This window comes from Molossus molossus, unplaced genomic scaffold, assembly GCF_014108415.1.
Source record: "Molossus molossus isolate mMolMol1 unplaced genomic scaffold, mMolMol1.p scaffold_m16_p_23, whole genome shotgun sequence".
NCBI classification, from domain to species: domain Eukaryota; kingdom Metazoa; phylum Chordata; class Mammalia; order Chiroptera; family Molossidae; genus Molossus; species Molossus molossus.
In genome coordinates, this window is record NW_023425359.1 from 5,586,702 (window position 1) to 5,596,905 (window position 10,204).

Genomic DNA, 10,204 nt, shown 5'->3' on the forward strand with positions numbered 1-10,204 from the left:
TGCATGTTGTTCCTCTTTCTGCCTCCTCACGGTTCTCTGGAATATTCTTTTCCAAAGGCCATAAATGACGATCCTTTAAAGGGCAAAGTGCAGTCGCTCGCTTGGGGCTTAAGGTCCATACGACAGATTTCCTGCCTGGATCGCGGGAGGACCAAACACCTATTTATTTTTTTTAACTTCCCTACAGAGTATTTTCTTTCTTTAAAAGTTAAAATGAGACATAAGCATCTCAGCACAGAAACCTAGAACACATCTTCTAGAGACAGAAAACTGACCGAGTTACGCTTACGAGTCCAGCGTGTAGGTTCTACTGTGGGGCCGGCACAGGTTTGCGGGGGCACCCTGACTCTCCGGTGCCAGCTCTCTGGAACACACACCAGACCTAACACACAAGATCATCTTATTTCACACAGATTAGGTGAAAACTGTGACCTAAAGTTTGGAAAAGGTTTAAATTCCCAGAGAAAATGAGTACAATAAAAACATGAGCGAGTATTCTGGTAACAATTATAACAATAGATAATTCTGAAAAAGCAATGCCGTAGCCATGTGGGTAAGTACTCAATTTTTTTTTTTAATCCTCACCTGAGGACATTTTTCCATTTTTTGTTCAGATATACTGGGGAGGGGGAGGGAGGAAGAGAGAGAGAGAAACATCGATGTGAAAGGGACACATCGAGTGGCTGCCACCCGCACGACCAACAAGGGCCGGGGACAAACTGCAACCGAGGTACGTGCCCTTAGCGGGAACCGAACCCAGGTCTCTCTGGACCGTAGGCCGACGCTCTAACCGCTGAGCCAAATTTGCCAGGGCTCAATATTAACTGAATGGATTAATAAACAAATCAAAGATTCACAGTTAAAAATAGTCTAATAAATCACCTTATTGCTTTCAAGATTCAGAACATTTTGAAATCATTAAAACATTAAACATTACAACATTTTCTTGTTGTTTTAAAAGTGGATGTGCTTTCACATAACCTATTGAAGCCAAATTTCTTTTTATTTTTTAATTTTTTAATTTTTTAAATTTATTTATTTATTTATTTATTTTGTTACAGATGTTTCTCCTTTTCTACCCCATTGGCACCCCCCTCCCCACCCCACCCCCGTCCCATCCCCGGCTTTGTTGTCCATGTCCATTGATCATGCATACATGCATATAAGTTCTGTGGTTTATCTCTTCCCACCCCCCCACCCCCTCTTCTGACGAATATCAGTCTGTGCCCTTCTTCCATGTTTCTGGGTCTACCGTTTTCCTCAGACTGTTATGTTCATTATATTCCGTATATAAGTGAGATCATGTGGTATTTGTCTTTTTCTGCTTGGCTTATTTCATTTAGGATAATACTTTCCAGGTCCCTCCATGTCGTCTCAAAGGATAAGAGATCTTTCTTTCTTACAGCTGCATAGTACTCCATTGTGTACATGTACCACAGCTTTTTTATCCATTCGTCTACTGGTGGACACTTGGGCTGTTTTCAGATCTTAGCTATTGTAAATAGTGCTGCTACAAACATGGGGGTACATATATTCTTTCTGATTGGTGTTTCAGGTGAAGCCAAATTTCTGAAATACCGTGTGTGAGACTATGTTGTGCATCTTGGGGCCTTACCATGGGCCAGTCTTCCCTCCTTACAGGTCTAGTTTACGGTGCCCGAGCAATGCACCCTTCAGGTGCCTTAGCTTGTATCCATCAGTCATAGGTCCACCTCAAATCCGAGGAACGCAGTGCTCGGTGTGGCGATCAGGATGCTGTTGCCAGACGTACCTGCCCCACGTGGGCACCAGAGAAGGGCCCAGCACCCAGATGATGAGAAATGCGTGATGTTGGAGAACTCATGACAAGTTCATCCAGCTACTGTTCCCCAAATGCACTGCCAGCAAACTCTTCTTCCCCATGTGGACAGCCATGCCTCCCACACGACGGCAGCTGTCATTTTATTGATAGGGCATATCATGTACGCAGTGGGTACCTGAGGGTGGTCACTGGCATCAGCATCACCTGGACACTTGTTAGAAATGCAAATATTTGGGCCCCACCTTGGACCTCCTGCACAGGTCCTCGGAGTGGGGCCACCACCTGGGCTTGAACAAGCCATCCAGGTGATCCTGGTGTGTGCACAGGTTTGATGGACACATGGGCTCGGAAGTAAGACTGCCCAACTTGAAACCCTAGCTCTACCGACTCACCGACTGGCTGATGTTCTATGCTTCAGTTTCCTTACCTAAAAACCTGGAGAAATTCCAGTATCAGCAATAAGGTTGCGATGAGTTAATCCACATGCAATGCTTAAGGCAGTGCCTGCTACATACACACACTCAAGAAATGTCAAGTATTGTACATTTTCCAGGAAACAACAATGCTTGGGAGCCTGCTGATTTAAAATGCTCTTTGCCATCTCTCACCCCAGGGCCCCAGGGAATCCTCAGGCCGCGGGGAACAGCAGCACGCCCCTGTACAGGGAACCGCAGGGCTGTCTAGAGACCTGGGCAGGGGAAGCACACAGTGGGGCAGCCGGCACAGCACAGTCCATCTGAGTACAGTCAGTCACAGTTGGACCCTTCCGAGGTGGAGTGAGGGGTGTAAGATGCTTATTAGAGATCACACCTGTGAGAGGAAGGGGGTGTCTTGGCCCATTCCGGCTGCTATAATAGAATACCATAGACTGGATGGCTCGCAAGCAACAGGCATTTCTTTCTTGTCGTTCTGGAGATCGGAAGTCCAAGGTCAAGGTGAGAGCCATTTCTTGGTTCCTAGCTGGCTGTCTTCTGACTGTGTCCTCACATGGGAGGGGCGAGGGAGCCCTCTGGGATCTCTTCTGTAAGGGCACTAATCCCATTCATAAAGGCTCATCATTCCCAAAGGCCCACCTCCAAACCCCACCGCACTGGGACGTAGGTTTCCACGGATGACTTTGCGGGGGACACAAACACAGCCCGTAGCCAGGAGGAAGCGAGCGGGCAGAGGAAGACGGTGGAGGAAGAGGCAGAGGAAGAGGCAGAGGAAGACGGTGGGCTGTGATGCAGACCCAGGGAACGGCTGGCTGACCTGGCAGGGAACTCTGAAGCAAAGACTGACCATCGGAGTGTCCTTGGCTGGCCGAAATGTTCACTAGGTGCGGCCACACAGGAGGGCCAGGGCCAGGGCCAGGCAGACCCCACAGGAGCTGGCAGGGGGCAGAAGTTCTTCCTCGAAGGAAGACCTGGGAAGCCCCCTCCCGTCTACCGTAATCATAACGAGAAGACTCAAAGTCAAGGAGAGACAAAGCGAGAACCAGATAGGCAATTAATTGAGTTATGGATTCAACGGAAGTGTTTCTCTCCGCATTTTAGCAGGTAGACCATGCACGGGCCATCATGTTCAGTTCTGGGTGCTATACTTAAGGGGTCGGCATTCTAAAGCCATGGGTTTTGCCCTCTTTGGCACCCAGGTACCTTGACAGTGGTTCTCAGCAGGGGAGAATACCCCGCATAAAGGGGCGTTTCAGAATGTCGAGGACACCTGTGGTGTTGGTACAGCCTCTGCAATGGGTCTAGAACTCCCAGAGTATCCCACTGTCCATCAGGGACTCCCTGGTCTAAAGGAGCTAAAAAATGTATCATGTGCAACAAGACTGGAGGAATTCGAGAGTTTAGCCTGAAAAAGGAGAGTGGATCTCAGATGAAATGGATATTCTAGCAAGGCTTCTCGGAATTAAGTAATATATGGATCTCATAAAAGAAGGATATTCAAGCCTCGTATTCCTAAAGTTATTTTTACTATAATGTTAGCAAAATACATAAAACGTAAACCAGGTACACAATTGCCAAATGAAAATAAAATATTTACTGAGTAAATACAAAAAGAGCCCATAGAAAAAACAATTTAATAACATTAATGTACCATTAGCAATATAATCATGGTACTGATGCTGGAAGGCCATTGTTTTTAAAGTTGGTATGTCACCATGTGCCAGGAGTTCACTTAATTTTGCTACCACTTCTTTCTGTTCAAGCTACTGCAGAACCTTTCATCACAGACCAGGCTGCAATGCCATCTGGCATTCATTGAGATCAAACGCATCCCTTCTGAACTGTGCTCTGTCTCTGCTCCTTTGCCTGTGCAAAGAACATCAGTTGATTCTTTTCTTCCTGACATGCCTTCTTTTAGGTAACCATCCTTCTCCACCTCCTGCATGGTGACGAGCAGCCAAGCACAGTCACCCACCCTCCAAAGGAGTGTCCACATGATGTAGATGTGGCCACACGTACCGCTCATTCTCCCCAGGCATATGGGTGGGCAAGTGGTCCAAGCAGGCTCAGCTGGACCCCTACCCTGGGGCTTTATACATGGCAGCTGAAAGAACAACGCTCTTTCTTCTCACACGGCTGTGGTAAGCCTCCTGCGCTTATGTGGCCATCCCCACCACACCATACCCTTGACCGTTCCCACCGCTGCCGGAGAAAACCTGTTTTCAGGTGTGGGCCACGTACAACAAGCAACAGAACCGAGAGGCAAACAATCTCTGTGGCAGAGATTAGGTCTCTGAAGTGAGCTCAACCAGCTTCCAATTTAGGAAAGCCAGTCAATTACCAGTCAGTTTACCTTAGTGAGGGTGACAAATCCAGGTCGCCTTGGAGGTTCTTTCTCATGCCTTTTTGGTAGCTTAGCAGAGAGCTGGCTTTGCAGATCTGGGCAAGCTCAGCAGAAGGCTGGGCTAACATGGCCCCTGGGCTCCTGAGATTCCTTCTTCCTGACAACAATTTCTCCAGCAGGAAGTTCCACGGTTACGTAGCCACCTAAATGCCCCCCTCCTAGCTCCTTATACATATATGGAGCCCTATAGGAGTGGGTCTCTGCCTAGAGGGACATCTCATGCTTTGAGAAGTCCAGCCCTGCCCGACCCAGGCACACCTCCTGGTGAGATGAAAGCTTGGGGGAATGTGTATACTCTACCACTCTGGCTTGGAAGGTTGCCCCCAATTAAACATGTGGACGTGAGACCTGTGATGTAGGTATCTATGGTGTCCACGTCTCTTTTGCAAGGCAGCTAGTTTGAAATGGGTTCTTATGATGGGCAATGGAGTCATGACTAATTCAGCCCACAATAATGAGAGCAGCCCTACTCAGCACTATTACAATCATAAACCCAAATGCCAGTCCAGGCCCTGAAATTGCATCGCAGTACTTAAGTTTAAGATGGCCGTTCAGGTGATCCAGAAAATGCATAGCACACAAACATAGCCCCGACGATCATCCTATGAAAGTTTGTGCACACATGCACATGCATGCACATACAAGCACACACCCACACTGCAAACACGAAATCCTTCATGAGGGCTCAGAACCTAAGACTCTAGCTATAAGCCTGCTCTGAGAAACCCAGAGCCAGAAAACTTGCTCTGCCCGGGGCTTAATGGATGCTGAGTCAGACTGATCAAGGGTCAAGGTAAGAATTGTCCATGAAACGTCTTTGCTCTTTCCAAACTACAACCGCTCCAGTTTTAGAACATTTCATTTAGGAGAATTCTGGTTATATCAAGTTAGATATATTTCAGAAATTCAGTATTCGGTTTATGGGACTGTAGTTATTTCCAACTGAGGGGAGGTGGGTTAGGAAAAACCCACCCCCCCCACCCTCCCGCCCCCAAGAGTAAGAAGACAAAGTTATGTTTCTAAAGAAATGTCTTTGTCGGGGTTGTGGGGGAGGCAACTGATCAATGAGTCTCTCGCACATCAATGTTCCTCTCTCTCTCCCTCCTTCCCTTCCACTCTGTCTAAAAATCAAGGGGAAAATATCCTTGGTGAGGATTAACAACAAAAACAAGAAAATGTCTTTGTGTTATAATTTTAGGATTTTTAAAGTTGGTTCAGTGCCTCGTGGTAGGGATGGGGTAGGGACCTTTCTAAGAATACACCAGAGGTTTAAGCCAGGGTTATGCAATGTCAGGAAATTAATAAGTGGAAGCTTTCCCTCTGATATAACCTTAAAGTCATTTTTAGTGATTCTAAATTTAGCAAAAGCGTGCCTTTAATGTTAGCCTGAAATCTAAAGTTCAGTTATTTGTGGGAATAAGATATTGCAAAGGATAGAGTTCGCAGGAGTGAAATCAGTAACTCAGCCAATCTTGGCCCAGTTCTCACTTGAGTACACATTTGGAAGGAAACAGGTCAATATAACAGCAGTACATGCAACTTGGAATGAGAAGACCACAATTCCAGTTCTGTGCCACCACCTCATGACCACGGACAAGTCAGTGAAACACTTGCGCTGGTTATTGCACAGTGGCTTGCGTGTGTCCCACTGGGGTGAGGAAGGGCAACATCGGAATATCCCGTTATATCTATTTTCATTGTATCATTTAAAACTGTTAGTATGTGTGTTGTGTATTACAAAGTGCAATAAACTTTGCTAAATAGTACATGAAAATGATTCAGGATATATATGACCATTCTTATCAAGATCATGAAATCAAAAGTATTTAGACTACAGTCCTAGCCTGTTTCTTCCTTTGTAATTGAGGGTGTTGCATTGGGGTCCTTCATGTTTGGAAAAAATACATACACACACACCCATACACCTATACATTTGTATATATTACACTTATAAAGTACATTTATATATTCTACTCTTTATGTTTATTTTTTATTTTGTTTAATACTCACCTGAGGACATTTTTCCATTTATCTTTAGATAGAGTGGGAGGGAGAGAGAAGGAGAGAAAGGGAGAAAGAGAAACATTGATGTGAGAGGGACACATCGACTGGTTGCCTCCCACACTACCCCTGACCAGGGTCAGGGATGAACCACAACTGAGGTACTTGCCCTTGGCCAGAATCGAACCCAAGACTCATTGGTCCATGGGCCGATGCTCTACCGCTGAGCCAAACTGGCCAGGGCTATACTCTTTAATTAGCAAGAAAATTATGTTACCTTCCCAGGGGTTCTATGATCAAAAGAAAATAAGGTGCCACATATTAGAGGTTTCCTCATGGTTCATCCCCAACAGGGTACTCACCAGTAAAAGCTGACTTAGTTCATGATTTTGTAGCAGATAAGAAACGTGATCACTTTTAGATGGAGCTGTTGATACTGAAATTAGAGAACAAATGGAACATCCTTACCTTTGATAAATGTTTTTCTCACGAGAGAGGCTAAAACTCAGTCTGAACTTCCCGGGTTCCGGTATTTTCAGAAAATGCTTTCCAAATGAACAATTTTGCCCTTGTAGTATTAATTAAGCCCAGACTTATGGAAATATATTAATCTCTTTTGTGTTTTTGATAAATTCTGGCAACTTATTTAATTTTACAATGTTTTGTGCTTGAAAATGTGAAAAACTTACTTGTCCACTGGGCAAGAGGCCCTCACACAACAGACAGACACTTAGGAAAATGAAGGTTCCATCCACCAAACCCCAGTAAACCCGAGATGGGTTAAAGGTTTAAATGAAGCCATAAAGTACTAGTATTTGACTATGTCAGAATTTTGCAAATTAAAAAAAAAAATGTTCAGAGACGTTCATTAGGCAAATGGGAAAAATACAAAACAAACAATTCCTCAAAGAAAGCAATGATAAGCAATATTTTATGAAATATGAAAATGTTCATTCTCAGTAGTAATTAAAGAAATAAAAAATTAAAACTAGATGCCATATCTGCCTATATAAATAGCCAATTAAAAAACTCCAAATCATCCAAAGCCAGTAAAGAAAACAGAGGGGAGGGAGTGGAAGCCATCGCACACGCCTCAGGCAAAAAGGCCTTTGCTACTTTGTTACTGTCCCCAGGCGGACACTTAGCAGTATCCGGCAATGTTGTTGCTAAATAGCAGCCTCGCCTCCGGCCGTGGGGCCCCTCAGAGCACTGGGGAGCAGAGCAACCAGAAGAAGGCTTTCTGAGGAAACCCCCTCCAGAGGAATGGAATATCACCTGGACCCGAACTGGGAGCTGGAATCAGCGGTCCCGGTGAGTCTGCGTGAGGACCTCTACCCAAGACCAGGCGGCACTGAAAATCCTTTGGATCGTCCGAAAGCTAGAAAGGAGGTTCATCTGCACAACATGTGTGTTGCGCACCCGGATACAATTCAGATTATATTTGCAAACAGTGTGGTTTCCTCATGCGTCAGTCCCGGGCTCGAGTCTCAGTGGTGACGGAGTGATGGAGTGATGGAGGGGAAGGGCAGTGTCCGTCAGCCAGCCCGACACTGGCCGCAGAAGCCAGCCGGCCAGGTGACAAAGTGATGGCTCCACAGGGCGGCTGCCTGTTAACGGCGCAGACACCTCAAGCCTGGGAATCTGTTCTTCAGTGACAGCTTTAGGCAACTCTTTGGGTGCCCCAGTGAACGGGTGTGATTTGGGATTTGCCGAAATTGACCACAGTAACCTGATGGCACCCCAAGTCACCTCTTATTATGTAGCATCTCCTGTATTAGAGGCACAGAGGAGGCATCAGAAGGAGAAATCTGGCATCATACCTACCTGGCCAGCACCCTTCACTTACAAGAGCTGTGACTCGTGGTCCCTAGAGGCCATTATCTACAGGACGCTGTGCGGATACCGTCCTTTTTACTGCAGCACCACAGTCAGACTGTCCCAAAGGATGTGCAAAGAAGCATCATGACAGGCAGTTTTGAGTTCCCGGAGGAACAGAGATGGACATAGATGTGAGGATGCTCCTGAAGGTCAGACCGGAGGAGGGACTCACAATCCAGGGAGTGTTGGAGCAGCCCTGGCGACACCGACGGAGGCCCGGGACAGTTCTACCCTCTGCTGAACCGAAGGTGGATGAGGTGGTGGTCGCCGGGCTCCAGCGGGCGCATGCGGAACAGTGGCTGACATGTGAATCCAGGCTCTGAAAGTCACCCCAAGCCCCTGACTCTGTGAACAAGCCCATCTGGGGACGAGGAATCCTCAGCACGAAGCCGGAGGATGGTGTTTATGTCCACAGCCGTGCGACCCGAGCTGGGGACTCGAGTGTTGCCTTGGACAGGCTCCGAGGCCTGATTGCTCAGTGTTCTCCCCTAGGCCGGGAAGCGGAGTGGAGACGAAGAGCTGAGTGATGGAACGCCAGAGGCTTGGAAGTGTTACCGGGAATGCAGCATCCTGGTCCCGAGAGAGACCCTGCAGAGCATCATCTGGAAGGCTCGTGGCTTCGCAGATAACTTACACTGACTGAAACTGGCAAAAATTGTGAACCAAGTGATAGAAGAGCAAACCATGGCCCATGAATCCCAATAATAACAGCTTTAGACTTTGTTTTTGTACAATTTGGAAAACAATTCTTTAATGTATAATTTTTGTATAAATTAATAAGTCATAATTTCATTAAAAATTATGAATATACAATTAATTCAGCTATTTTACCTCTAAGATATTATCTTAACCAAAAACCATAAATGCATGCAAAAACTGATCTACAAATAGGCTCATGCCAATATCTCTAATAAAATTATCTACCATTCATTCAGTGCTTACAGGGGCCACGTGTTATGCTAAACTTTCCTGTATTTCATCCCCCTTCGGCCTGGTCAGAACCCCCTGAGGTACCCTCTGTAGTCCAGGTACAGGGACGCTGCAGTGTAGACCTTAGGGGAGTTAGCAAAGAAGTCAGCATGCAGATCCAACCAGCAGTCTGCAGAGCCGGAGTTAACAATCAAAGGACAGGGAAAAATGATCACCTAAACAGGGAGTTTCTTCAATAAATTATGGCACATCAAGTAGTGAATTTTTTTTTTTAATTCTCATTCGAGGATATTTTTCCATTTATCTTCAGATACAGTGGGAGGGAGAGAGAGAGAGAGAGAGAGAGAGACATTGACATGAGAGAGACACATCGACTGGTTGCCTCCTGCAAGACCGCGACCAGGGCTGGGGACCAAGCCGCAACCAGGGTATGTGCCCTTGACGGGAATCGAAACCGTGACTCTTTGGTCCATGTCTGATGTTCTATCCGCTGAGCCAAACCGTCCAGGGCAGTAGTGAATATTATGAAGGCATTCACGAATGACAATGCCAAAGAATAGCTAAGAACATTGAAGAAACATTCACACAGTCTTATGAAGTGGAGAACAAGGTGATCCAAAACCACATGAACGTTGTGATCTTAGCGCGGATGAAACACACAGTGCAATGCTGATGGGTTCCGGCTCCAGGTGAGGGTTTACAGGGGACTTTACCTCTTTCTGTCCACTTCTCTCCATTTCGCGTTGTCTACAATTA

At 46.2% G+C, this 10,204-nt stretch overlaps 1 pseudogene; it reads left to right on the top strand.

The window, feature by feature from the left end:
- The first annotated feature begins 2,673 nt into the window (after positions 1-2,673).
- Positions 2,674-9,223, top strand: LOC118640738 (annotated as a pseudogene).
- Positions 9,224-10,204: the final 981 nt, after the last annotated feature.